The sequence below is a fragment of the Podarcis gaigeae genome, assembly GCF_964106915.1.
Source record: "Podarcis gaigeae genome assembly, chromosome: 2".
NCBI lineage: Eukaryota > Metazoa > Chordata > Lepidosauria > Squamata > Lacertidae > Podarcis > Podarcis gaigeae.
The window spans coordinates 56,812,777-56,839,138 of NC_139679.1; the positions used below are offsets into that span (position 1 = coordinate 56,812,777).

Consider the following 26,362-nt stretch of genomic DNA (forward strand, 5'->3'; position numbering starts at 1 on the left):
GAAAGACAAGCCAGGAATTAATTTACATTTCCCTCCTCCCCGTTTTGCTTCAGCAGAATAATACATAAAATAACCCCCTTTCCTTGTCAGTTGTAACTTGCTAAAAATGTCACCCCTTTCCTAAGTTTCTTCCCTCGTTATTTCCAAGAAAGAGGCTTGTGTTCTGGGATGGCTTAATTACTGTTGTTGTTGTGGTTGTTGTTTAGTCATTTAGTTGTGTCCAACTCTTTGTGACCCCATGGACCAGACCACACCAGGCACTCCTGTCTTCCACTGCCTCCCGCCGTTTGGTCAAACTCATGCTGGTAGCTTTGAGAACACTGTCCAACCATCTCATCCTCTGTCATCCCCTTCTCCTTGTGCCCTCCATCTTTCCCAACATCAGGGTCTTTTCCAGGGAGTCTTCTCTTCTCATGAGGTGGCCAAAGTATTGGAGCCTCAGCTTCAGGATCTGTCCTTCCAGCTAGGGATTCATCCAGTCCCGCCTTTTGCATGATGAATTCTGCATATAAGTTAAATAAGCAGGGGGACAATATACAGCCTTGTCGTACTTCTTTCCCAATTTTGAACCAATCAGTTGCTCCATATCCAGTTCCAACTGTAGCTTCTTGTCCCACATAGAGATTTCTCAGGAGACAGATGAGGTGATCAGGCACTCCTATTTCTTTAAGAACTTCCCATAGTTTGCTGTGGTCAAAGGCTTTTGCATAGTCAATGAAGCAGAAGTAGATGTCTTTCTGGAACTCTCTAGCTTTCTCCATAATCCAGCGCATGTTTGCAATTTGGTCTCTGGTTTCTCTGCCCCTTCGAAATCCAGCTTGCTCTTCTGGGAGTTCTTGGTCCACATACTGCTTAAGCCTGCCTTATAGAATTTTAAGCATAACCTTGCTAGCATGTGAAATGAGCACAACTGTGTTGTAGTTAAAGCATTCTTTGGCATTGCCCCTCTTTGGGATTGGGATATAGACTGATCTCCAGTCTTCTGGCCACTGCTGAGTTTTCCAAACTTGCTGGCATATTGAGTGTAGCACCTTAACAGCATCATCTTTTAAAATTTTAAATAGTTCGGCTGGAATATCATCACTTCCACTGGCCTTGTTATTAGCAGTGCTTTCTAAGGCCCATTTGACTTCACTCTCCAGGATGTCTGGCTCAGGGTCAGCAACCACACTACCTGGGGTGTACGAGACATCCATATCTTTCTGGTAGAATTCCTCTGTGTATTCTTGCCACCTCTTCTTGATGTCTTCTGCTTCTGTTAGGTCCTTACCACTTTTGTCCTTTATTATGGTAATCTTTGTACGAAAAGTTCCTTTCATATCTCCAGTTTTCTTGAACAGAACTCTGGTTTTTCCCATTCTATTGTTTTCCTCTATTTCTTTGCATTGCAAAGGCCCTCTTCTCTCTCCTTGCTATTCTTTGGAAATCTGCATTCAGTTTCCTGTATCTTACACTATCTCCCTTGCATTTTGCTTGCCTTATCTCCCCCGCTATTTGTAAGGCCTCGTTGGACAGCCACTTTGCTTTCTTCCATTTCCTTTTCATTGGGATGGTTTTCGTTGCTGCCTCATGTATGTTGCGAGCCTCCATCCATAGTTCTTCAGGCACTCTGTCCACCAAATCTAAATCCTTAAACCTGTTCCTCACTTCCATTGTGTATTCATAAGGGATTTGATTTAGATTGTCTCGTACTGGCCCAGTTGTTTTTCCTACTTTCTTCAATTTAAGCTCTGGATTACATTTGGCAAATTTAATGCCCCTGCAACCCCTCAAAAGGTGGCAGAATAACTTCTATCTATGGATTTTTTTAACAGCTGATTTAATTAGGAAACCTGGAAAAGGGTATTGCTTCTGTATTTGAAAATTTGTGTGTAATAAAGCAACAGCTGTCAGCCCAATTTCTCATACCGAAACATTTTTCTCCCTAGTTCTGCTTTCTGGAAGGTTGATAGTTGCTACCCTAACATGGCTGTTCTGACTTCAGTATAGGGATGTGTGAATCTGTCCATTTCGGTATCTCACTATTCAAATCTTAAAGTCAGTCCTCCCCATTTCCACATGGTTTCATTGGGAATTTGGGTTCTTTTTTAAAAAATCCTCCTGAAAATCCTCCAGCACCTTACTGCAAACCAAATTTTCCTAATACACACAGGTATGCGAACACTCACTATATGAAACTCCAGAAAACCTGGAGACAAACTTTGTCTTTGCGATTACTGGATTGCTTAGTGACTGTGCTGTGTTATGTAGTCAAAGCTGTCAAGGGATAAACAGCTTTACTGATTATAGTAACAGACTCTGGTCATCCTTATTTGTTTCCAGTAACTGAACTATCTGCAGATGTTGGTCAGGAGCCTGAGCATAGGGGCAAGGTTGGTGACCAGGCTGTGGGCTAGTAAAGTTCACTGACCATTTTTTTCTAAGGCAAAGTGACTGGTGCGACTCAAAGGGGGTGTCAGTCTAGTGGAGCAGATGGAGATGGGGAGAGGGATAGACTGGACTGACCCATTCTTCCTCTTGTCCCACGGTTTTTGCCAAGGGAAAACTGCTCTTCAGTGCTCAGATGAAGCGAACACACCAGGTTTTCTACAGATTTACGTTTGTTCCAATGTAGAGCTAAAGAGTGGGCTTTCCTTGGGAAAGAGCAGAGCAAGGGGGAAACCTCTCAGCCTCATGCTTTCTAGGCAAGCAGAAGTGTGAACAAGCCGTGTCAGGCAGATCTAGACTGCAGGGAAGCAGTGTGTCCCTGACCTTTCCATAGCGAGATAGCACAGGACTGATGCTACACACACCCAGGAAGGGATGTGTCTATGGCTCTAAACCAATCACAGCCTAAGGGATCCCTAAAGCAACGAGGTGAGAAGAGGAAGTTCTGCACTTCTTTTGTCCTTTTGCATTGGCCAAATATTTATCTGTAGCATATATTTTATCTATTAGAATATTAAAATGTTATTTTTATGTTTTGGTAACCCAGAATTGAGCGTTTTCCTTTAGCTCTACCTTTTTGAATTTGTTAAGGAGAGTGGAACTTGTTATGTATTGAAGTTCTCACCCTGGGCCAGCAGGGGGATACTGTAGATAGTTATGCAAATGAAGGATCGAAAGTGACGTTCAGTGATTGGATAGTTTGTATGCAAATGAAGGATCGAAAGTGATGTTCAGTGATTGGATAGTTTTAGAAAGTTGTTACAGTAACAAGGTACTGGATCTCTATATAAGCAGGCTGACTGAGGCCTTCAGTTCAGTTCTGTTCCAGCTTACAAATAAAGAGCTGCTTTGGAGAAATCGCTGTGTCGTCTGCTATGTCAACCCACAACTTAACAGAACTTGCTGCCCCCCCCCATATTTTCTTTCTCTTCATAGGTAAGCCTCTGAAATACTAGTTCACAGGGTCGTCTTATGAAAATTCAAACTGCTGCAAATGTTATCTGTTGAGCGCTTTCCTTCCCATTAGTTACTGCATTCCTTAACATTCCACAGACCTCATGAGATCTGCTTTCTTTTGCTAATGAAAGGGAATGGCACTGTTGCAAAAATAGCTTTTCATTCCCCCCCCCTCCTACCTGCAAGGCTTTATGGGCAATCTGCACAAGGCAGTAATTTACTTTCTTGTTAGGGCACTTAAGAAGGGTCATAGGTGTGCCCTATGGAAGAACCAAAAGACACTGTTGCAACAGGTAAGAAAGTGGGGGCAGGCAAGGTTAGCAGTGATAATGCCACCTGTTGCATCCTTTCCTTTGAGTCAAATTCTGAGCCACTTAAGCCAGGGATTTGCTGAGCTCTCCCTAGACAAGAAATAGTCCATTCATATGCCAGGCTGTCAGCAGAGCCTGCTTGCCGTAATACTCATTGAGTGGTGAAGGTTTGATTCTTATCACTAAACATTCCTTCCTGCAACTTCAAGTCATATGCAACTCAGTGGAAAAGTCTAGTGGGGACAGGCAGTTTGTGATTCTGCCTGCAAAGATGCCCATTACTACAAGGAAAATTGGGGCATGCCCTACGTGAGGATTTGGTTTAGAAGATGATCTGTAGTTTCAAAATCTTTAGACAAAAGTTCTCAAGCTGTATTCTTTGAACCATGCAGCATTATACTGACATTAGAGGTTGTTCTAGGAGGGTGGCATGTATTAGTTAAATCCTCAAACCACAATGGAAAGATAATAAAATCCAAAGATTAAAATATATAAACACAGGCCATGGTTATAATCAAATCCAGAGATTAAAACATATAACCCAATCCACTTGCTGGTGTCCTTGCAGATGTTTATGTTAAGAGAGGGTGTGCATTCACTGGCAAATGCAACAACACTTTTTGGCCCTGTGGGCGAAGTGTTTAGGATGTTATAGTAACCTCACTGCGTCAGTGTTTCTCAAAATGTATTAAGCTGTACACGTTAGCTTACTCTGTATTCTCACATCAACCTAGAAAACTCACTAGGTGCACTCACCAGCATCAGCCCCTTATTTGATTTGTTTAGTGTACTACACTTTTTTTTTAATGTGGATTTTTATTCTCTGTGTTTGGTATTATCCTTAACACAGTGGCTACGAGTAACCTAAGGCTGCAAGGCTCTTTTAAATCACGGGGGGGGGGGGGGAGATCTGGCCCAATTGCCTTCTAAATCTGGCCCGTGGATGGTTCGGGAATCAGCGTGTTTTTACATGAGTAGAATGTGTCATTTTATTTAAAAAAACACCTCTGGGTTATTTGTGGGACCTGCCTGGTGTTTTTACATGAGTAGAATGTGTGCTTTTATTCAAAATGCATCTCTGGGTTATTTGTGGGGCATAGGAATTCATTCATTCCCCCCCAAAAAATATAGTCCGACCCCCACAAGGTCTGAGGGACAGTGGATTGGCCACCTGCTGAAAAAGTTTGCTGACCCTTGATCAGGTTTGTGGAGCTGCTTGCTTGTGAAACTCTGCCAGACTTCCTCTTTTTTAAACTGGAGGCAGATACGGTACTCCATTTATTCCAGTCAGCTTTAAAAGTATGAACTGTGTTTTACAGTGCAATTATTATACCTGTCAGTTTAAGAACTATGTCCCATGGAGTTCACTGAGACATGCTTCCAGATAAGGTTTAGAATTAGAACCTCACTCTGTTAATGCTTTTGTTGTTGTTGTTCTTGTTGTTGTTGTCGTCTGTTTTAAGGCTTTAATGTTTTATATAGTGCTGCTTATTTTTATTGTGTTTTAAAATTTTGTTCTGTTTCAAGGTATCTGACATATTTTTGATGTAATTTGTGCTATTGTAGAAAAACGTATTGGTTGTGTTTTGGCAGAAAAGCAATATGACAATATTAAATTAGATACAATTTCCTTAATGATAAAATTGACCTAATGGACAGGTAGGGTGTTCAGTGTGTCCTTAGGACAACGTGCTTTTCAATTGTGCACTACAGTGATGTTGTGTTTTAGGATACCTCTAAATGTGCAATAGTATAGTAATGGACATGACTCTTACCTCTGTACAAGAGGCTATAGAGCACCCCTACAAAAGTCAGAAGTCTATGCATGTACACATCTCTTCATTCCCCATCCAAGCAAGCAAGTGGATAATCATACTCCAAGGATGCATTTTGGTCACATAAAAGCCCATGGAGCAGAACCAGTGAGGGATACAGCCTGGGGAGAAGGGTACAGTCTGGGGAGAGTTGTGAGGGCCAGACAGAGGCCTGGAAGGCTGCAATTGGCACTGGGCCTGAGGGTCTCCAGCCTGATTTAGTATGTGGTGACGTGGGATATATTTAGCTCCACCCTCTTGTTAAACACACCTGATTAAAAAGTTAGCGTTTAGACATCTTGCTTAGTCAGAACTACTCCCCCCCCCCAACTTCACATACTTTCTTATCAGTAGAAGTATTTGCTACATTGTCAGCCTCTCTACAGGAGGAAATACAGTTTTCCCAAGCACCTTTTATACCAAGTCAAAGACTTGTTCTGCAACTTGGTTAAATATTATCCGATTCTTGTAATACATCAGTTCTCAAGTACAAATGTGAGATTCACATGAAAGCTCTTTCTCAGGGTGCTTTAGGCTCAGTCCTATACCCATTTACCCAAGTATAAGTCCTGTTTAATTCACTGGGGCTTGCTTCTGAGTAGACATGCCTAAGATTGCGCTGTAATTATTTAGTGTGTAATTGTCATGCTTTCCACTTTTATGGGGCATCCATACGATGGCATCATCAAATTGTTGTGGTCCTGTGTTTTCCTACGCTGCTTCCATCCTTTCTCAGACTGCCTTCCAAAAAGACTTGCCAAATCTGACTCCCCCACAAAATGGAACAGTCACTCTCTCTGCTGCTTTAGACTACTCCTCCACCCTTCTAAGAGGCATGTTTCTGACATGTGCAGTGATATATCAGGCAGGGTGAACCTATTGCCATTTCTGTGCACCTTCACAGGCTGGGTGCCATTTTATTATCATGCTTATTTTTAAATTCAGTCTTTTAATTAGAGCTATAATGTCTCCAGCTATATTTTTAAAGGAAAACTTTGTGCAATAATGCTGAAATGAAATATCATTAGCATGTTCAAGTGGGGACGGGGGTGACTATAATAACCTCCACTACCTTTTTGGCTGCTGCCATTTTAGCAATATATTAATTCACACCCCACCCCATGTATGAAATTTGCCCTAAAATGCCCTCTAATAATTTTTGACATCCTGAAAGTAATCACAAAATTGTAATTTAAATAAGCATATTCATGCAAATTAAAGAATAGAATTTAAAAATTGGTGTGCAGTGGAGGGAGTTTGTTCAGGGGAATGTACATCCCCCTCCCCAAAAAGTGCTATGCCCCATTCTGAAGTGTGGAAAGTCAGTTGCAATGCCACTTCTATCTTACAGCAGAGAAGCAGTGATTGGTACAGCTCCTAGCTGTATCTATCCAGATACATATCCAACCAGCTTTATTCATACCTTATGGAACAAGATCCCAGTGAGACCCATGGGTTTTAAGAGTTCGTGATCCATAGCTTAATGTGAATATACCTGTGTTTTGAGTAAGCTGGGAGGTTTTTCTGCTAAAGACACATAGGTAAATCTGGTTCTTATTCTGTCTCTAGAATATTACAATTTTTGTTTGTGAGAACGATCTGAGAAGAATACAAAGCAAATTGTTTATAAGACAGGCTAATGATCCATCTGGTTCATTATTGCCTACCTGGGCTGGTAGCACCTCTCCAAAATCTCAGGAAGACCTTCTTCCAAGCTCTGTTGCATGAAAACTTTTTGCTGGATCTGCTGAGGTTGAACTTGAGGTCTCACACCTGCAATGCAATTGCTACTGCACAGCTGCAGCCCCTCCCAGTAGTTATTTATACCTTAGAGTTTCACTTTTTATTGTCTTAATTCTGGACCACTGAATTCAAATACATACCTGTCGGACACCTGCGTAGATAGGAGTATGAATTCTTCATACACCATGATTTTCCTCGTGCATATAGTTTGCAGGGGTACTTTTGTGAACAAACACCATAATTAGGAAAGCATCCATTAGCTGGCCATCCTCTTTAGAAAGGCCTAACTTGTGCCTCTGCACTCCAAATATATTCCTTACAAAGAGCTGGAAACATTCCTATCAAAATGTTGCTAATGTCTGTCAAGTAGAGAGAGAAAGAAAAGAATAAACAAGGAAGTAATAAAAGACTCTTTTCCCTCAGAAACAAATGAGTCATGTGAGGTCTATACTATAAGCAGAGAGCATTATGAATGTGCGGCTGCCCTGTGTGCTGTTTCAATACCTTAAAAGATTCTAGTTACTAACTGAGCCTTGAGCTGGACTGTAATCAGTGGCGTAAATCCCCCAGTTTATCCTTTTGTCCAGTGCTGGCGGGTGCTTTCCCTTTTCTCTTTTGCATGAGGAGATCTGGGTCAGGCTGAAACGCTTTTACTCTGAAGCCAGAGTTTCAGGTTCATTATTCTAGCCCCACCTACTTCCCCATGATTGGACAGGGAATCCTTCCAATTACCTTTATGATCTAAAAGTAGCTAGGGGAACCAAAGAAAACTCAAAAGAAGCGGAGTCCTCTCTCCCTGTGCTTTCGGAAATTGCACTCCTGTGTGGGAAGAGAGTTAAAGGAATAACAGCAACATTTTGCTACTTGCCAGCACTCCAAGGGAAACAATGCTGTCTGTCAAAACCTCGATCTCTTTCAGCCAACAGCTTGGGAAGTACAGTTAAAACAGAGACTGCACCAAATGATGGCATGCAGGTAATTATGACTGGTTTTTGTCAAGGGTTCGCTTGACAGCCTATCTTTAGAAATGACAAATTCGGTCGGGGAGAGAGAAGACATATGTTATAGACATTATATTGATTGGTTCTGATTCCTGGTTATGCGCATACACATCTGGAGACAATAAATCATTAAGGAAGGTGAATGGGATTTATAGAGAAGGTGGATTTGAAACTGCCAGTGGGAGACTGAGAAAGGCATTCTGTTTTCTTCTTACACAGTTTAGAGTTCAGTGATGTGGTACTTCAGGACGCAAAATGTGTAACTGACCATTTGAACCCAGTTTGTTGCATTTTTTTTAATGTGAAAAAATGTTAGCAGTGCAAGGAAGTTGTATTCTTGTTTGAAACCTCAGGAAAATGGAGGTGAAAACCATAAAGAATGCATTGAAATTCTGTGGGGCTTTTTTTTATTTGTATTGGAGCTATAGCTGACTTGCTTTTATAGAATTGGAAAAAAGTAAAAAATAAATAACTTGCAGCGTTGTCTGTGCTAGCCTTATATAGTAAGATTATATCTTGTCTAGAGTAAGAGTCCTTTATTAATTTAGAATGAGCTAGGCTAAAATTCGGAACCACTTTGGCCCTATACCTGGATTAATTCATTCCAGAGATGTTTTACTGACTGCGGTAGGACCACTTAAGAGTCAGTACAGGGCTGCGGCCATCAGATTTGCCACATTTCCCTCAATATGCACCAGTTGGAAGCTAAATGGAAGCTTTATTATTCATTCGCAAAGCATTTGTAACAATTGCAAGGGCAGCAGTTACCTTTTCCATTACAGCTGTGTGATGCAGGGATCCATTAATGGGATTCTCTCTTGCTGCTGCCAAGGAAATAAGCAGAGCTGTGTAGAAACAGCTACTCTGTCTCGACTAAAAACTTCAGGGAATAAAGGCTGGCAATTCGAGATTGTGTAAACTTTTGCACAATTTTGAAACGAAAGAAATATCCACATCGGCTGAGAGCCTACATATAGGAGCAGGGCTGGCCCAAGACATTTTGGCACCTGAGGTGGGCTCCAAAATGGCACCCCCCTCGTTGCCAAGGAAGAAGGAGTGAGGGGAGATCTACATCAGGAACAAGGGGGAGGGAGGAGAAAGATTGGCATTGGGATCTGCTGCCCCTGTGAATCCTGTCTCCAGAGGCTATTACCTTGCCTCTTGAATCAGCTGGCACTGAATACAGTAAAGATCTACATTGGGATCTGCTGCCCCAGTAGACCCTGCTGCCTGAGGCAGTTGCCTTACCTTGCCTCATGGGTGGGCTGGCCCTATACAGGAGTCTCATAGCTGCTTTGAGAAAAGCAGGTTATAGCAGAATAACAGTGCCTTCCACTAGCTTTGGCTAGTAGCCCAAGTGCAACCCTATCTAGATGAGGATAACATGTCTTCAGTGATCTATGCCTTGGTAACCTCACCACTGGATTACTGCAACGTTTTAGTGGACATGCAACTGCAGCTGGTGCAGAATTCAGCAGCCAGATTATTGAAAGGAATCACACAGTCCAAACGCATAAATCCAGTACTGCGCTGGCTGCTAATTTGTTTCTGGGCCCAATTCAAGGGGCTGGTGTCAACCTATAAAGCCTTATGTGGCTCAGGTTCTTCATGCCCTGTGGAAAACTTTTCTGCGTATGAGCCTGCCTGGATCCTGTGGTCAGCATTGCAAGTGCTTCTCTGTATGCTTCCAGCCAGCGAGGGTTCAGAGGGAAGTGAGAAGATTGTGGGTCTTGTTAGTAGTGCCCCCCGTCTTTGGAATGCTCTCCCCAGGTATTCCTGGTGCCAACACTGACAAATTTTCAGTGTCAAGCAAATCTATTTCTTGCTCCCTAGGTATGTATTTGTTAATTTTTGTTTGCAACAGCTAGCAGTATTCCCTTCTTTGGGGGCTTTTTCTGGGAGTCAGAGCTGAGTTGTATGTGGAAGGATTGTTTTTCTGATTTGATTAGCTTGTGTTGCATATTGGTTTTAAATATGTTGTATTGTATATTTTACTAATATTTGTGTGTTTCTTTGAGACATTTGTGTAAAATGGCTAAACTCAGTAATGAAAATGAGAGATTTGCTGTTCAGTCCTTTGCATATTTACTCAGAAGTAAATTCCATTATGTCCAATAGGCCTTATCCCCTGGTTGGCATACATAGGCTAGCTGACTTAATCTGTGACTGTGTTGTGTGATCATTGCAAGGAAACTTTAAACAGATATGCAATAATCACTTTTTCAAAAAAGAAGTTAAAAACATTTCAATCATATTCAAAAACCACCCATTTCACTTAATGTAGTTCTGCTTTCAAGTGGAAATACCATACAAAAATACCATACAAACCCATTTGAAAGGGGATTAATGATTAAAATTAATCCTGTTTCACTAAACTGAAGATGCATAAACTCAAGGAGAAATTTTATTTAAAAAATTATAGTCAATAAATTTATATCCTGCTTTTTAGAATTTATTTTGACAAGGTGGCAAACAGTAATACATAAGTTAAACAATATATAACACTATATACAACACTGCAATAAAACACAGAATATAAAAACAAAATACTCATAAGAGGAATAATAGAAATCAACCAGTCAAAGTCTATAATTCTCAAGGTTTTACTGACTTTACTCTGGTTGGAAAAAGTTCTACAACCAAAATTGTTAAATTGCATCAGATAAAATATTGGTCGCAGTTAGAAACTTTGTATAGAAGGTATGGGCTTCTAACAAGGATGTTATTTCAGTAATGATTGAGAGTCTGAGAAAGCTTTAGAGGCCCACTTTTCGATATATTAAATATTAAACTGCAAAAGCAGTGTATTTTTAAGTGCATTTGTTATGAAAGGTTAAAAATACCCACCACAGCTATAGCAGTAGCAATGCATCATCATCAAAGGTTAAACAGGTTGAAGCAAAGGCATTTCTGCCCTGGAATGCATACCGAAAACCAGCTCATTAACTGGTTGATAAAATTATTTTAATATGGGACATGGGATGGCATTAAACTACCCATTAATATAACAATTTCTGCTTGTGAAATAGAAATTTTCCCCACTCCTCTGGTGTGCCCTATGCCCCCACGATCTGCTTGAGGGGGTTGGGCGAACTCGTAGAACAGATTAATGGGTATGCAGAAGGAAGAGGGAGATGGGACCAAATTACGCACTGTCAAAAATGGAGAACAAAAGAAGGCACAGGGATGCATAAAGTGAACATATGCTAATTTATATGTAAAGATGCACATTTAGAAGTAATTACTATGATTTTAATAGAAATAGATATCACCATTGTTGGGGAGACTGTAACCAAGGAGACTTGCATGCCTGCTAAGGATAGACAAATCTGTCGATTTCAGTTTCTACCAATTCCTTGTTTTTCCATTCTTAAGTTTAATTCTACCCATTTCCCCATCAGACTGTTGTTGTTTTTTAAGTCAGCATTCAAATTTGTATGCGTTTTTGCATACAATTTTGCTGGATACACACATAATTGCAAGTTATTTTATCTAGCATAGTGCATTTCTGTACATTGTTTTACTAGTATGAGCATTTTTGTGTGTGCACACTTTCTCGTAATATCTGCTTCATTGTACTGAGGGGGAGGGGTGTGAGTTGGAGAACTTTTCATTGAAAAATTCAGAGAAGTGCAAATTTCCCCGGCTTTTAAAGTTCTGAGTTTCATCTGCTATTTTTAATTGCTGGTTTCTTTATAAGTTTTTTTCTTCTGATTTTATCATTTTGTTTCTGATTTTGTATATATTTTGTTGTGAGCTGCGTGGAAACCATTTGACGGAAGGTCGGTATATAAGGTTATATACAGTGTATAGAAGAAGTGATGGCCAAACTTTGAATTAAGTGAAAGGTCCATGGTTGAATTGATCAGTCTTTTATTTTTATTGAAAAGCAACTGGCAGGGGAAGGCTGCCTCCGAATTTGATTGGCGCTGTGGGTTAGGGGATGGATGCTGTATAATTTCCCAACCTAAAGTATGAAGTAACCTAATTTAAGGAGGGTGTGTGTGATTTGGACTACAGGGAGAAAAGGTTAAGCACCACAACTCTGATCAAATTTGAACCCCCACCCTATGCACAGCTGCTTTTAAGTAAAAAAACAAACAAACATTGGTACCTCCAACATAATGATCATGGAGCTTGTGTAAGAAGCATGGATCTCCTGTGTAATGTGTAGTTTGGTCTGTAGCTGGCCAGGAATATAGGATGCTTTTGAGGACTACTAACTCTGGTCTGAACCATGGCAAGGATTATGGTCCTCCACTCGCAAGTGGTCCCTCTAGCCTTTAACATGCATGTTAGAGGGGTTGTGGGACACAACATCTTCTCACCATCTGTATCTGAAACAACAGCAAATGTGTTGCAGGTACCGTACTCGTGCTCTTTGTATATGGCCTCATCCAGGGCAAATGCAATTATGCCAGTGACATTGTCATCTCCTGCTTTAAGAGTAGAAAGTTGAAGAATACTTCTTGTGCCAGAACTGGGAACCTAATGGCTGCTTTTAGATGATCATATCTCTGTTTAATAAACCAAGATATGAATGAGCCTTTATTTGTTTCTCCGTTAAGTTTGAGGTACTATTGTCAGGTAATTAAAATCCATGTAGTTCTTCTGAGGCCAGCAGAACAGACGTATTTTGATCGTATCTTCATCTGCATGTCAGGAAACAAACAAGAATGTGTCATTTTGCTTTGTGTCTCCTTTTCCCTTCACTAAAAACCCTACTTGATTTCAGATGACATTGGCAATGTGTGTGGCAAAGGAAGGCTGCATAGTTCTGATTTAAATTGTTCTGTTGTCAGCACTCCTTGCCCACCTTTCATCACTATTTGTGATGTGCAGTGAGATCAGAGAGGGTCAACACAGACTTCTTGGTCAATGTGGGCAAGTGGCATGTGGGAAATTAAGTAACTGCAACTGTGGGTGGGTCTCATGTCTGCAGACATCCCTGAAAGATGCCCTTTGGCTTCTGAGGCCTCCAAAAGGCTTTTAAATAATAAACACTGTGGAATGTTAATGTACTCCTTGTATACATGAAAATGTAAATAAATGCTGTTCTGGTATTTTATAACTAACTCCCACATCTGGGGAAAAGCTGGATTGCCCAAAGGAGGGTAAACTGGAGTGACCACACAGGGTGAAACTATACTTCTGTCCACTTTAATAGTAAAACTTGCATTGACTTCAGGGATGAACAGGATTTTTACATGAGGCCTCAGCTTTATTACAGATAAATTGTCACTTGATACAAATGAGCATTGGCCCGTTTTCTGCAATGTTTACTCCTTGGAACACAATCAACCACAAAGTTGCCTTTTACATGTTCCACTGAAATGAATGGCGAATCCTTTGCATATCTGGGAGATTCATGCATACACTGGAACTTCTGCTGAAGTTTATGCTGAAAGGTTTGCTGAGTGAGCATCTCTTTCATTGGTTCATAAGATTCAATAAAATGTGGGCTTGAGTCCAACAATTCAGATCTAGTTTTTAGTAAGGTCCTCTTTTACTTTTGTCTAGAAATCCGTTCATCAACCCGTCAGCATGATCATGCTTTATATTCCCTTTTTTCCTGGCAAACAACAGCTAAAGCTACAATGATGCTTTCTTCCTCATTGACTCTGGCATTCAAAATAAATAGGAATGCTGGCCAACAACCCTACCACAAAAATTTATTGTCCTGTGTCCACTGTCTTTTAAAGTATGCTTTTTCCTTAAAAAAACAGTCATTTTTTAAAAGTGCCCATTTTAATTGGTTAAAGAGGCCCATCCAAATCACGTTACCCTACTGCAGTAGCCATCAACTCCATGGTGGTATAAGAAAGCCTAAGTGGATGAACTGCATGCCAAGTAAGAATTTCAAACACTCAGAGCTCAGTTTCCACCAGGAATGTTTGTTTTGTAGCACCAAAAAAGAGATCATTCCATCCTCCTGCCTCATATTTGCAGCAGGCACATGTTCTGCATTACTAGGGCATTTGTACCTTTAAGGAGCCTTCCAATTAAAAGTGAACTGAGCTCATGCTCTTCATATTTTGCTTTAATCCACAAAGGTGTAGACTTTCTTCAGGGTGGCAAATGTTCAATTTGCATGTGCCCAAACTCCCCCAGCTTCTTCTTACACTATTATTAGAAGGCCATTTTAAGTAGCAACTCACTGCAGGCTGCAATTCATGAACAGTTTTTATTTATTGTTTATGCATATGGTGGATCTATTAACTACAAAGCTAGACATCTGTATTCCACCCTGCCTCACTTTGTTGCCGGTCAAACTCTCCTGGTGGAATTCAAATATCACTATGATCCAAATTCTGAAAGCAGCTGTACTTTTTCAAAGTCTGAAAACAGCTGGAGTTTTTTGGTTTGGTGTGTATGTTTGCCAATAGAGAAATTTCACTGGTGCACCCTCAAGAAGAGCCTCATATAATTTGTTAGTTACAGTCATGCCTGGGATGCCAATAAGAAAGTAAAGGAACCTGGCAATGGGAGCTCACCCTGTCGCACTCTGTCCCAGCTCCTGCCAACCTAGCAGTTCAAAAGCACACCAGTGCAAATAGATAAATAGGTACCGCTGTGGTGGGAAGAGAAACAGCATTTCTGTCACGGTGTTCCGTTGTGCTAGAAGCAGTTTAGTCATGCTGGCCACATGACTCGGAAAGCTGTCTGAGGACAAATGCTGTCTCCCTTGGCCTGAAAGCGAGATGAGCGCCGCAATCCCATAGTCACCTTTCACTGGACTTAACTGTCCAAGGGTCCTTTACCTTACCTTTTTTTATAGGAACCTGGCACTTCAGAACAGAAGAGGAGCTTTGTAGGTCTACTGAGGGACCATCTGCTAGGGACATTAATTGGGTGCACGTCCTGACAGGGTTTCAAATGGAATTCTATTAGTGGAGCCTCACATCTGGGTTATTGATCGACACCTGTTTTGAAGCTGATACCAATGAAATAAAGACTACAAATTGGGCTTTGGCAAAGATGACAAAACCAACCACTCTTAACAACAAAACCTAACCATGGTGGTGGCTGGATTATCTTTCATTTGGCTCAAAGAAAGGTGCTTGATGCCGTGGTTGTCTTTTCCCCTTTCTGGGGGATTAAATAAATAAATCCCACTTGTGCTCTACACATGCAAAGCTTCTACATTTCAGCCTGTAACCCATAAATCCACCTCCTGGCACCAGAAACTTGGCCCAGGCACAATAGAAACTTAGGTCTGGCTTTTTCACTAGCTCTTGTTTACTTGGCCCGAATTTCAGCTTTGTAATAAGTTTCAGATTTCAGGACAGAGGTGAACAGGTAGATTCCACTTCCTACCTCATCTCAGGGGACTGGAGAATGGTGTCTCTTTTTATTTCAGGCCACCAGTTTAAATCCAACCCACGCTGCTGCTGTTTGACTCTTATCACATCGGCATCCAAGAGGCAGATTTAGGATGCCTAGTTGCCCCTGTGATGAACAGAAGTGACACATCTACCCAAGAGGCATTGAAAGAAGACCACAAGGCTCTTTTATTTCACATTGTTTCCCTGTAGGAGCCTGTTCCCATGACTCAAGATGCCCGTCAAACTTCAGCTATTCAAATGGCTGTGACATCTTGCATGCCAGCTACAGTAATACAACTTTAATGTCCTGTTCTATATTTGGCACAACGTTCTCGCTTGGGGGACTTCAACAAGTTGCAACTTTTAAATTGCAGTTGGAAGTGGCAAGGCTGTTCTCCCACCCCACCCACTTCTAGTTAAGCAGGTCAAAAAAATAACAAGGATTGCTTGGTGACCCAAGGTTGTAGTTCATGCAGCTACACGAAGAAGAAAAAATGCACCTGACTGACCTCATGTTCATTTCACCTGGAAATGGAGCACTTTGTACACTAATGGAACTAAATGTTACAGCAGACACCAAGTCTTTTTTAGCTCCTGTAATCCACACTGATGCTGCTATATCAGCAAGTCTGCCTATAGCTTGTCAGAAAGTGAGAGGAAAAGTGGGGTGGCCTCACGTACTCCAGGTCTACCCACCACTGGGATATAGGTTCTGGCCATTTATGTTCCTGACAAGCAGAAAAAGGCTGTTCATCACTGATCTAGAAGATTATTTTATGCAAAAGAAGAGTGTCCATTTGAAAGAGTACCTATTATTTGGATTATTAGTTCATTCTGTCCAAAGGAACATGGGAATCACAACAGTTTCTTCACCATTTTAACACGTGTGATCCAATAGTGAGTGAATGTGATGTTTACAAGGATGGCTGCTGTGGTTGGGGAAAGGGGCCTATTTTCTAAAAAAATAATCCTGAAGATAGGATGATAATTCCCTCAAAAGAGCCACTCTTCCCAGAAACATTAATCTGACTGACTGACTGCTGTTTAAATTCCATTGCTTACCCTGTCTTCACTTAAATCCATATTCTTCAACTGGTTGTTTTAAAAATATGTTTTCCGTCTTAGATGCTAATGTATTTCTGGGGGAACTGGAATTTGACTAATCTTTCATTTAAAGTAGAAATCATTTAATACTCAGGATTTGGGGTCAAATCTCAGGGTGTGTGATATGCTGTGCCCCTTTTTCTGTTAGAATTAAGATGCCACTACATACAGATTTGTTGGTGTGTACTGTATAGGCTAAGGAATGAGGGTGGCTGTGGGTTAAACCACAGAGCCTAGGGCTTGCCGATCAGAAGGTTGGCAGTTCAAATCCCTGCAACGGGGTGAGCTCCTGTTGCTCGGTCCCTGCTCCTGCCAATCTAGCAGTTTGAAAGCACGAAGTTCAAGTAGATAAATAGGTACCACTCTGGTAGGAAGGTAAACAGCATTTCCGTGTGCTGCTCTGGTTCGCCAGAAGTGGCTTAGTCATGCTGGCCGGCCACATGACCCGGAAGCTGTACGCCGGCTCCCTCGGCCAATAAAGTGAGATGAGTGCCCCAACCCCAGTGTCGTCCGCGACCGGACCTAATGGTCAGGGGTCCCTTTACCTTTACCTTTTACTGTATAGGTAATAACATGCAAACAACAACAACAACCCATTCAGGCATTTGGGCTGGAAAACATGTGGGCTTAAAGTTGTGATGAAATATGCACCCATACCCAACCCCTCATGTCTCTGCATGGGCCTGTTCCACTTCCTACCTTTCCATACTCAGGGGATTCTAAGTGCATTTGGGCAAAAGTGTTTTGAATCCTCCTTGCTCTCAGAAACTGTGATAATGTATGAACACAATTGTGGTTCTCTGTGCATGTGAGCTAAATGCTCATTATTACTGGTTTCCTCAACGTCATTCAAAGGTCTTCCCTCAATGCTGCGTCACTCTTTTTAAGAATTCATCATTGTATGGTCAAAATGAAATATATTCTGTCTGAGAGATTGCCAGTACCCACCCACACACTGAGCATTGTAATCTTAGCCTTGAACTGTGGAATGTAGTTGTACACATGTTATGGCTGCGCATCCATTGTGTGATGTAACTGTGGTGGTTATCTATTGTTCTATCCAGCCAGTGTATTTTTAATTTCTGGATTTGATTAAATGATTAACAGTGCAATAGTGTGCGTGTCACAAGGAAACCCCTTTGAGTTCAGTGAGACTTACCACCACCTCAAGTAATTATAAATATGCTCCAAGCCATAAGCAGTTCTTAGTTTGAGAACTTTTCAGAATAGAAGTCTCTTTCTCTCTCTTGTATTTGAGGGCTGTATTATTTATTTAGGCACCCTGTAATAAAGATGCCATTGTTTCAGAGCCCTGGCAGAGAAAGCAGAGAGCCAAGCTTTGCCTCGACCACGTAACAATATCGGCCACCCCAGCCAGAAGCCACCCTCCTCCTTTATTTATTTATTTGCTGCTGCACACAATGACAAAAACAGCTAACTGGCATGCCTCTCCCTTTGTAGTGCATGCTCACCTCTGAGGAAGGATGAAATGCATGGTGCTTGCTTTATCTGTTTGATTGTTGACAATGATGTCTTTTTTAATGCTGGTTGTTAATTGTGCTTTTAATGCTTGTTGTGTGCCGTCCAGGGACCTGTAGGTGTTACTCAACTGACTTGTTGCATTAGCACAAGGATTACCTCTAGCACAATGCGACTTCCCATCCTCTCAATGTGTGGCAGCCCCTCCCCTCCCCAGATGTGCTCCAGAGGGCTGGGGGGGGGGCGTCCCAGAAGAAATTTAGGGGTTCATGGAGTGTTGAGCTGTAATTCTTGTGCTAAGAGGTCCCTGACATGATGCCATGCTGAATATAACCCTGTATCTTCTTTATTCACCCTGTTTTTCATACTGTAACATAACCCTATATCAGGGGTAGGCAACCTAAGGTCCGTGGGCTGGATCCAGCCCAATCGCCTTCTCAATCCGGCCCGCGGACGGTCCAGGAATCAACGTGTTTTTACATGAGTAGAATGTGTCTTTTTATTTAAAATGCATGTCTGGATTATTTGTGGCGCATAGGAATTCGTTCACCCCCCCAAAAAAAATATAGTCTGTCTCACCACATGGTCTGAGGGACAGTGGACTGGCCCATGGCTGAAAAAGGTTGCTGACCCCCGCCCTATATGTTGTAAGGGAAGGACCATGGTTCAGTGGTTCAGCATCTGCTTTGGATGCAGAAGGTCCCAGGTTTAATCGGTGGCATCTCCAAGTAGTGCTGGGCATGTCCCCTCTCTGAAAGCCTGGAGATCTGCTGCCAGTCAGAGCTAGATGGACCAATGGTCTGACTCAGTATAAAATGGCTTCCTATGTTCATATAATCTCTTGTGATCATAGAAGGTGCTGGATAAAACACTGGTGAAATTCTTTTTAGTTTGCATCTAGAAGAAGTTAGTCACACTTTAGTCCCATTGCAATCTGTAGGTAAACATTTAAATCAACGTGACTTGTCAATGGAAATAACTAAATATCCTTTGGATCCAATCCATTGTTTTTCTCTCTAATTAGAATTTACAGGAAAATGGTGCCTGGTCAGAATTCAAATAGGAAGCCCATAATGATGTGAGAATTGGATAAGACAGAAGTTAAGGAAGATGGGTCAAGCAGAAAACTGAATCTTGCTTAGAAATGCTCAAGACCCAAGTACTCATTAGCCATGAGTACTTGACCTGGAGGCTGCTATATAATAATGGATCCCAGCCAGTCAGGAAACCACACTGGAGGCTACTCAGAGCCTGCATGTCCAGTGTGATGGCCAAGAAAGATGGCTTGAGTTTTATTTTCAATTCTCAGCCAATTTGGAGTATTCTGACTGCTGGACGATAACTTTTTTTAAAAAAACACCAACTTGTTTCCCTATTATAACAATATACTGCACATTCTCCTCTTCTGCACCAATAAATGCCACTGAAGACCTGCATAATCCTTGGATAGTTTCAGAGGTTATTGATAGATATCAGTTGAAACATGCATTCTGAAGACCAATTGATTTTGGACGCAGGACGATTTAACCAATGGAATAGTTTGTTTCATTTGTTTGTGATTGCCAGACTCTGCACAATGTGGAGCAAGAGATCAGGCAGAAACACTTAGGGGGATGTTTGCAGAGTTGGGCGATGTGGAGAAAGCCATTCATCATGCAACTGCTTGGGGAAAAAACAAAGGTATAATAACTCTTCTCCACTATTTTAAGAGAGATTTCGATATCCCAGGTACAAAATTGACACTTGGAGATTTCTTTGGTGTGTATATACATGTGTGTCTGTGTATTTATTCAAAAGTAGAGTTTATAACAATAAAAAATACACTTGGAGACTTCTGACTCCCAATGAAAATCAATGAATTTAGCTGATTGCAGTCCTGTACATACCTCCATAGACGTAGTCCCCATTTAGTTAAATGAGACTTACTCTAAGAAAGCAGCTGCCTTTTTGGTTTGGAATGTGCCCTGTCTCCTAAATCCCATGTAGGACTGGTTCAGGGACTTTTGCCACTGTTGGTGGGACAGGACTCTCTCCCTCCCCCCTTGTGATATCAGAGGATTCTGAAGCACAGCTTCAGTTAGCATTAGATACCAGACGTGCTAGAAGCAGTGTAATAGTAGAAGAGGACAGGAATGTGTTTCCTTAAGCTGCAGGTGAGGTCAGGGAAGCTCACTCTAGGTGGTTAGGTCTAAAATGCTGAATAAAGAATTGGTAAAGCCAAGATAGGTATAGGCCTGTTTGTAAGAGTCTAGACACAGGCTTCAGACACAGCCCACAGCCCTAGGATTCTGCTAATCCAGATGGCTGTTCCCTACCAGTTGGGGAACCTGTGGCCCTCCAGATGTTAGACTGCAGTCCCCATCACTGGGAGTTGGCCTGGGCCTAGATAGTTGAACTGGCTCTGACCACCAGGTCCAAACATCTGTTTCCAGCTCATTCATCGTTGCTGGACATTAATATTACTGGTTATCATATTACAACTTTACTTTCACAGTGGTACCTCGGGTTAAGAACTTAATTCGTTCTGGAGGTCCGTTCTTAACCTGAAACTGTTCTTAACCTGAAGCACCACTTTAGCTAATGGGGCCTCCTGCTGCCACCGGAGCACAATTTCTGTTCTCATCCTGAAGCAAAGTTTTTAACCTGAGGTACTATTTCTGGGTTAGTGGAGTCTGTAACCTGAAGTGTCTGTAACCCGAGGTACCACTGTATTTCTATCTGTTCTCCTTCACTGTTGCACAGCATTACAATGTCTGTAAGTTACTATAGTGACAGACAGCCCCAGAAACCAAAGCAGAAAGACCCAGTTAAAGGTTTTACACTGACCTTAGTTAAGGATGAAAACAAGGAAGGCAATGCAACTCATCCTGCACTGCAGTCCTGATGAATGTGGCTCACGGCTAAAAACTAACAAATTTCCATGCCTTGGTTTCATTAGCTCTGTCGTAGGGGTGGATTTTATGAAGAGCAGAGCAGTGGAGTGTATTGCTAGAGGAAATGCACTGTTTAAGCAGAGACCCAGCTTGTAAAAAGGTTCGCTTTTCATGAGTTCAGTTTGAAATCAGAGGGAAGGCAAAAGGCTCTGAGTTTATGGTAGTTTATGTCTGTGAAAATGATGGTGTAGACTAAGAAACTGACATAGGCACATTTCCCCTTGCTTGGGCCTCTTGGGCAGTAATGATAGAGGATATTTTTCTGCTTCACCACAACTCATTATATTTATACACATTATATTATACAAACACACACACATCTGCTGGAAAATTGCTATTCTGCCCAGACCAAGATGACAGTATCCCATTTCTTGTATTGCCAGCTATGGCCAGATTGCAGTCTTTAACGGGATCTCATTTACCCCTTAGCTTCAGGCAGCTCAGATAAAGCCCACAAAGACAGGTTGTAACCCAATACCTTGTTTGAGACTTCAAATGCCCTGAGAGATGCTGATCACCAAAGTTTGCCGGAGGGTTCGGAGGGTAATTGTCAGTTAAACCTGTGTTTGCTGCGAGAAAAACAGTATGTAGATAAGCCTCATGAACTCTGTGGAATGATGGCTTGACTCTGGGCTTGTCCACACTGAACTTTACCATGCATCTGAGGCTGTCTGAGTCCAAGATTTCTAGGCATCCATGCTTTTCTTGACTAAATTTGGATTTCCTCAGACCTTGAAAAATCCAAAAAGTAAAGCAAAACCCAAAGTAAATCTGCGGCTATACAGACTGTGGCTGTTTGCATTCTAGTCAGTCTATCAACAGTTTGCACCTGGGCAGCTGATGGTAAAGTCACAGTGAAATATACTCAGAGTCGCATAGTGATTTCATGCTCTTTATTGCATCTCATAAACAGTGAATTCTCCCCCAGAACCTCAGGCTTTTTATACATTATTTACACAATGGGTCCCATGTGATTGGCTGACTCTGCTTCCCTCCTAGAGCCTGATTGGGCTGCTCCTGCAGGCCAACCCAGTTGTTGCATTCTAGGATCCTAGCTCAGTACATAACACACAGTCTTCCTCAGACTCTGAAGGCCTTCTGGTGGTTCCCTCACTGTGAGAAGTGAGGTTACATGGAACCAGGTAGAAGGCCTTCTTGGTAGTGGCGTCCACCTTGTGGAATGCCCTCCCATCAGATGTCAATGAAATAAACAGCTACAGTGGTACCTCGGGTTAACAACTTCATTCGTTCTGGAGGTCCGTTTTTAACCTGAAACTGTTCTTAACCTGAGGTACCACTTTAGCTAATGGGGCCTCCTGCTGCCGCTGCACTGCCATCGAGCGATTTCTGTTCTCATCCTGAAGCAAAGTTTTTAACCTGATGTACTATTTCTGTGTTAGTGGAGTCTGTAACCCGAAGCGTCTGTAACCCGAGGTACCACTGTATCTGACTTTTGCAAAACATCTGAAGGCAGCTCTGTTTAGGGAAGTTTTTAATGTTTGATGTTTTATCATGTTTTTAATATTCTGTTAGGAGCCTTGCCAAAGTGCACTTCTGTGCATGCACGGCGAAATGCGGAAGTATACACTTCCAGGTTTGCCGCATTCGTAACCCGAACTTTACGTATCCAGGGCAGTATGTAACTAGAGGGTCCACTGTATTGTCATTGTTTAGGAGCCCCCTCCTTTAGTTCTGTAAATTTAAGTTGCCTTAAAATGTTTTTAACATTGTGTTTTAATTGCTATAACCTGACCTGAGACCAGGGGATGAAGGATGAGTAATAAATTGTCGTAATAATAATAGCTAGGAGAAAATCAGCTGTGGAGGTGGAATGCAAGGGAGAAGTGCTGGGTGGGAAGAGGGTTAAGTCAGGCATAGGCAAACTCGGCCCTCCAGATGTTTTGGAATTACAACTCCCATCATCCCTAGCTAACAGGACCAGTGGTCAGGGATGATGGGAGTTGTAGCCTCAAAAACATCTGGAGGGCCGAGTTTGCCTATGCCTGGGTTAAGTACTCACCATCACTATCAGTTTCCCTTCACATGTTATATTCAGGTTTCTGTAGTTAGGTTTCCCCTGAATGTCCAGCCTGGCCCAGAAGGTGGTGCCTTCCCCACAGATTTTTCTTTTGCTTATAAATCAGGTGAAGCTACAGGTGCCAACCCTGTAGGCGAATGGAATCTGAAGAATTTAGTTTAATATTTACCTTAGCCATTTGTACTTTGATAAGCAATGGGTCATTCACAGCTGGGTACAAGACATAACACTGGTAGGCTAGTCGTGATGTTTGCTTTACATTTCACATGCTTATTGATTGCATTCTTTTGAGGACGGCTGGATTTTGAAAAAAAGATTAATGGCAGGTGGTGGTGGTTGTCTCACATTTCTGAGAAGCCATTGGGAAAAGACCTGCTCAGTACCTAAATTACTGATATGAAACACATAAATTAACTGCAAATTAGATTCTCTCCCCAGCTGCAAGACAATGGACCAAGCAGGCAATCACTTCAGGGCATGCCCCAACAACATCTTATGACCCTAAAGATGTTTCTATGCTGCTCTGTTTTTGCTTTTTAGGGTTTTGTTGCCATTTTGTTTGATACCGTATTACATTGTATTATATTGTAGCTTATCAGTTTCATTGTTATAAATATTGTATTTGTTTTTTTGTAAATCTCTTGGAGACGGTTTGGAGGATTAAGCGGTATACAAATATATTAAACAGGCAAATAAAAATGAACCCCATAAGGCATAAATGAGCAGAGAGTGAGAGGCTGGTGGTTGTCTGAGGACTTTAAGAAAAAGGCCCTGGTCAGAACACAGGAAGAGCCCCAGCCAGATCAAGCTAAAGGCCAACCAGCGCTGGAGGCAGTAAACCTCTGAAAACCAGTTACTGGGAACAAAAGGAGGGGAGAGTGCTATTGCCTTCAGGTACTCCATGCAGGCAGTGGTGGACTTTGGGCTCTCAAATTTCAGTGGCACCCTGTGTCACCGCTGCCTGCAAGCAGAACCTGAAGGCAATAGCACTCTCCCCTCCTGTTGTTACCAGTAACTGGTTTTCAGAGATGAAATGCTCAGAGCAGTGTGATGCAGGGGACTATGCCTCTGAATACCAGTTTCTGAGAATCTGTACTGGTTGTGGGCTTCCTGTGGGCCTCTAATTGGTCCTTGTGAGAACAGAATGCTGGACTAGATAGCCCACTGGCCTGATGCAGCAGAGCTCTTAGGTTCTTCTGAAAGATGGTTGGCTTTAGACTAAAGGTAAAGGGACCCTGACCATTAGGTCCAGTCGTGACCGACTCTGGGGTTGCGGCGCTCATCTCGCTTTATTGGCCGAGGGAGCCAGCGTACAGCTTCCAGGTCATGTGGCCAGCATGACTAAGCTGCTTCTGGTGAACCAGAGCAGCGTACAGAAACGCCGTTTACCTTCCCGCCGGAGCGGTACCTATTTATTTACTTGCCCTTTGACATGCTTTCAAACTGCTAGGTTGGCAGGAGCAGGGACCGAGCAACAGGAGCTCACCCCATCGCGGGGATTCGAACCGCCAACCTTCTGATCAGCAAGTCCTAGGCTCTGTGGTTTAACCCACAGTGCCACCTGCGTCCCACTGGCTTTAGACTAGGAGGATATAAATTGCAAACCCTGCTTAGCCATGATGTTCATGAAGAAACATTGTGCTGGTCATATAAAGCAGTACAACTATCTCATCCTAGCCTATGTTTCAGGATTATTATGGGGAAATAAAACCATGGCCCTTTTAAAGGTGATGGCTGATTTCCTTCTTGCTTTCCACCATCCAGCCCCCTGCAATGGCAGTGTGTATTAAAGCACTTGGCTCCATTTGCTATTTCTCTGGCCTCTGATAATCACTTAGTTTAATGTAATCCCCACCCCCACCCCTGGCAGAGAATTACAATCACAACACCGAGTGCCTTCCCTTCAATATGCTTTGAGTTATCCCAGCAGTCTGCAATATGAGATTGCCAGGACATTTCTGGAAAGTAGCATTGTGGCTGTTTTTAGCCACAAAACAGTTTCTGAAAATAAAAGTGTCACTTTAGACATGAGCTGGATTTTCAGCAAATGAATGTGTTCCTTTCTTCCAGATGCAAAAGGTGCTTTGGCTGTGTGTAGTTATTGCTAGCTTTGCAAAACGCACGGAGACTGAAGCTGCTGGTTTCATCACTTTGCTTGGGAATGTAAAAAGCTTTTCTCAATATGTGTTTTCTCTTCCAGAACGTTTACACATAAAGAGTAATGTTTTGGCACTGTTTGAGGATTTGCAGAGGCCTGGGGAAAAACTTAAGTGTGATCCATGCTCTTTGTGCAGATAAAAGAGTGCACTTTTTTTTATCTCACATAGATTTCAAATCTATCTCGCACATTAAAATCAGTGGAACTTACAAATGCTTAGGCTGGACAATGCATGGGACTAAGTCCGACTGAATTCACTGGGGCTTATTTCTCAATAAACAAGTACGGGATTGGCTTGTTGGTTTACATCCCATCATATATTCAGAATGGCCTTGACATAAACATTGCATTCACCACTTGGGGTTGGAGGAAGTCCTGTTGATGTGTGTAATAGATGCAAAATTTACCCAGGATCCTCCCTCCTGCTTGGGCCTTTGTAGTTTAGTTTACAATTCCAAGTGACATCATTTTACAATTCCAAGTGATATCATTAATTTAGAAGGTTTTCCAACCACTGGGTGTTATTCTCTGGGAATGCATCTCAAACAACCTCCAATTAATGGGGTTAATTTTCCATCCAAATCTAAAAAGTCTGTAGAATAGTGGGAGGGAGTTTAGTAGAATATATATATATATATATATATATATATATATATGCAGGTTTTGGTGTCCTCGGGTGTCTTCCCGTGTAAAAGTTGGGGTGTCTAGGCGACGTTTCGACGAGGTCTCACTCGTCATCTTCAGGCTGGTGCTTTCGGCTTCTTGTTACTGGAACAGAGCGGGATCTCAATGTTTGAGTTCCTATAAATACTGTAGAGGGGGTGTGGTGTCTAGCCTCCAATGTTCTGGGCAGAGAGGAAGTTCCCAGGCTAGTGTGCCTTTTCTTCTTTTGTTCCTTAATTTGTTCTTTTGTTCCTTAATTACTTGAGAGATACCTTGAGTGATTTCTTGAGTGATATCCTGAGTACCACTTAGGTGGGTCATTAGGTGTGGATTAGTTGCTAAAGTCTTTGTGTCTTGACCTCTTGAACTTTGTGAAGAGTTTTCCACCTTTGTAATTTGGCCACACGGG

General features: G+C 42.0%; 1 protein-coding gene across 1 annotated transcript in view; it reads left to right on the forward strand.

The window, feature by feature from the left end:
* Nucleotides 1-7,782: 7,782 nt before the first annotated feature.
* The window catches only part of SHROOM1 (shroom family member 1), a 45,457-nt gene continuing 26,877 nt past the window's right edge, over nt 7,783-26,362 (forward strand). The window contains exon 1 of the mRNA XM_083728342.1: nt 7,783-8,227. The gene's annotated coding sequence lies outside the window, so the exon portion shown is untranslated. The remainder of the gene's footprint in view (nt 8,228-26,362) is intronic.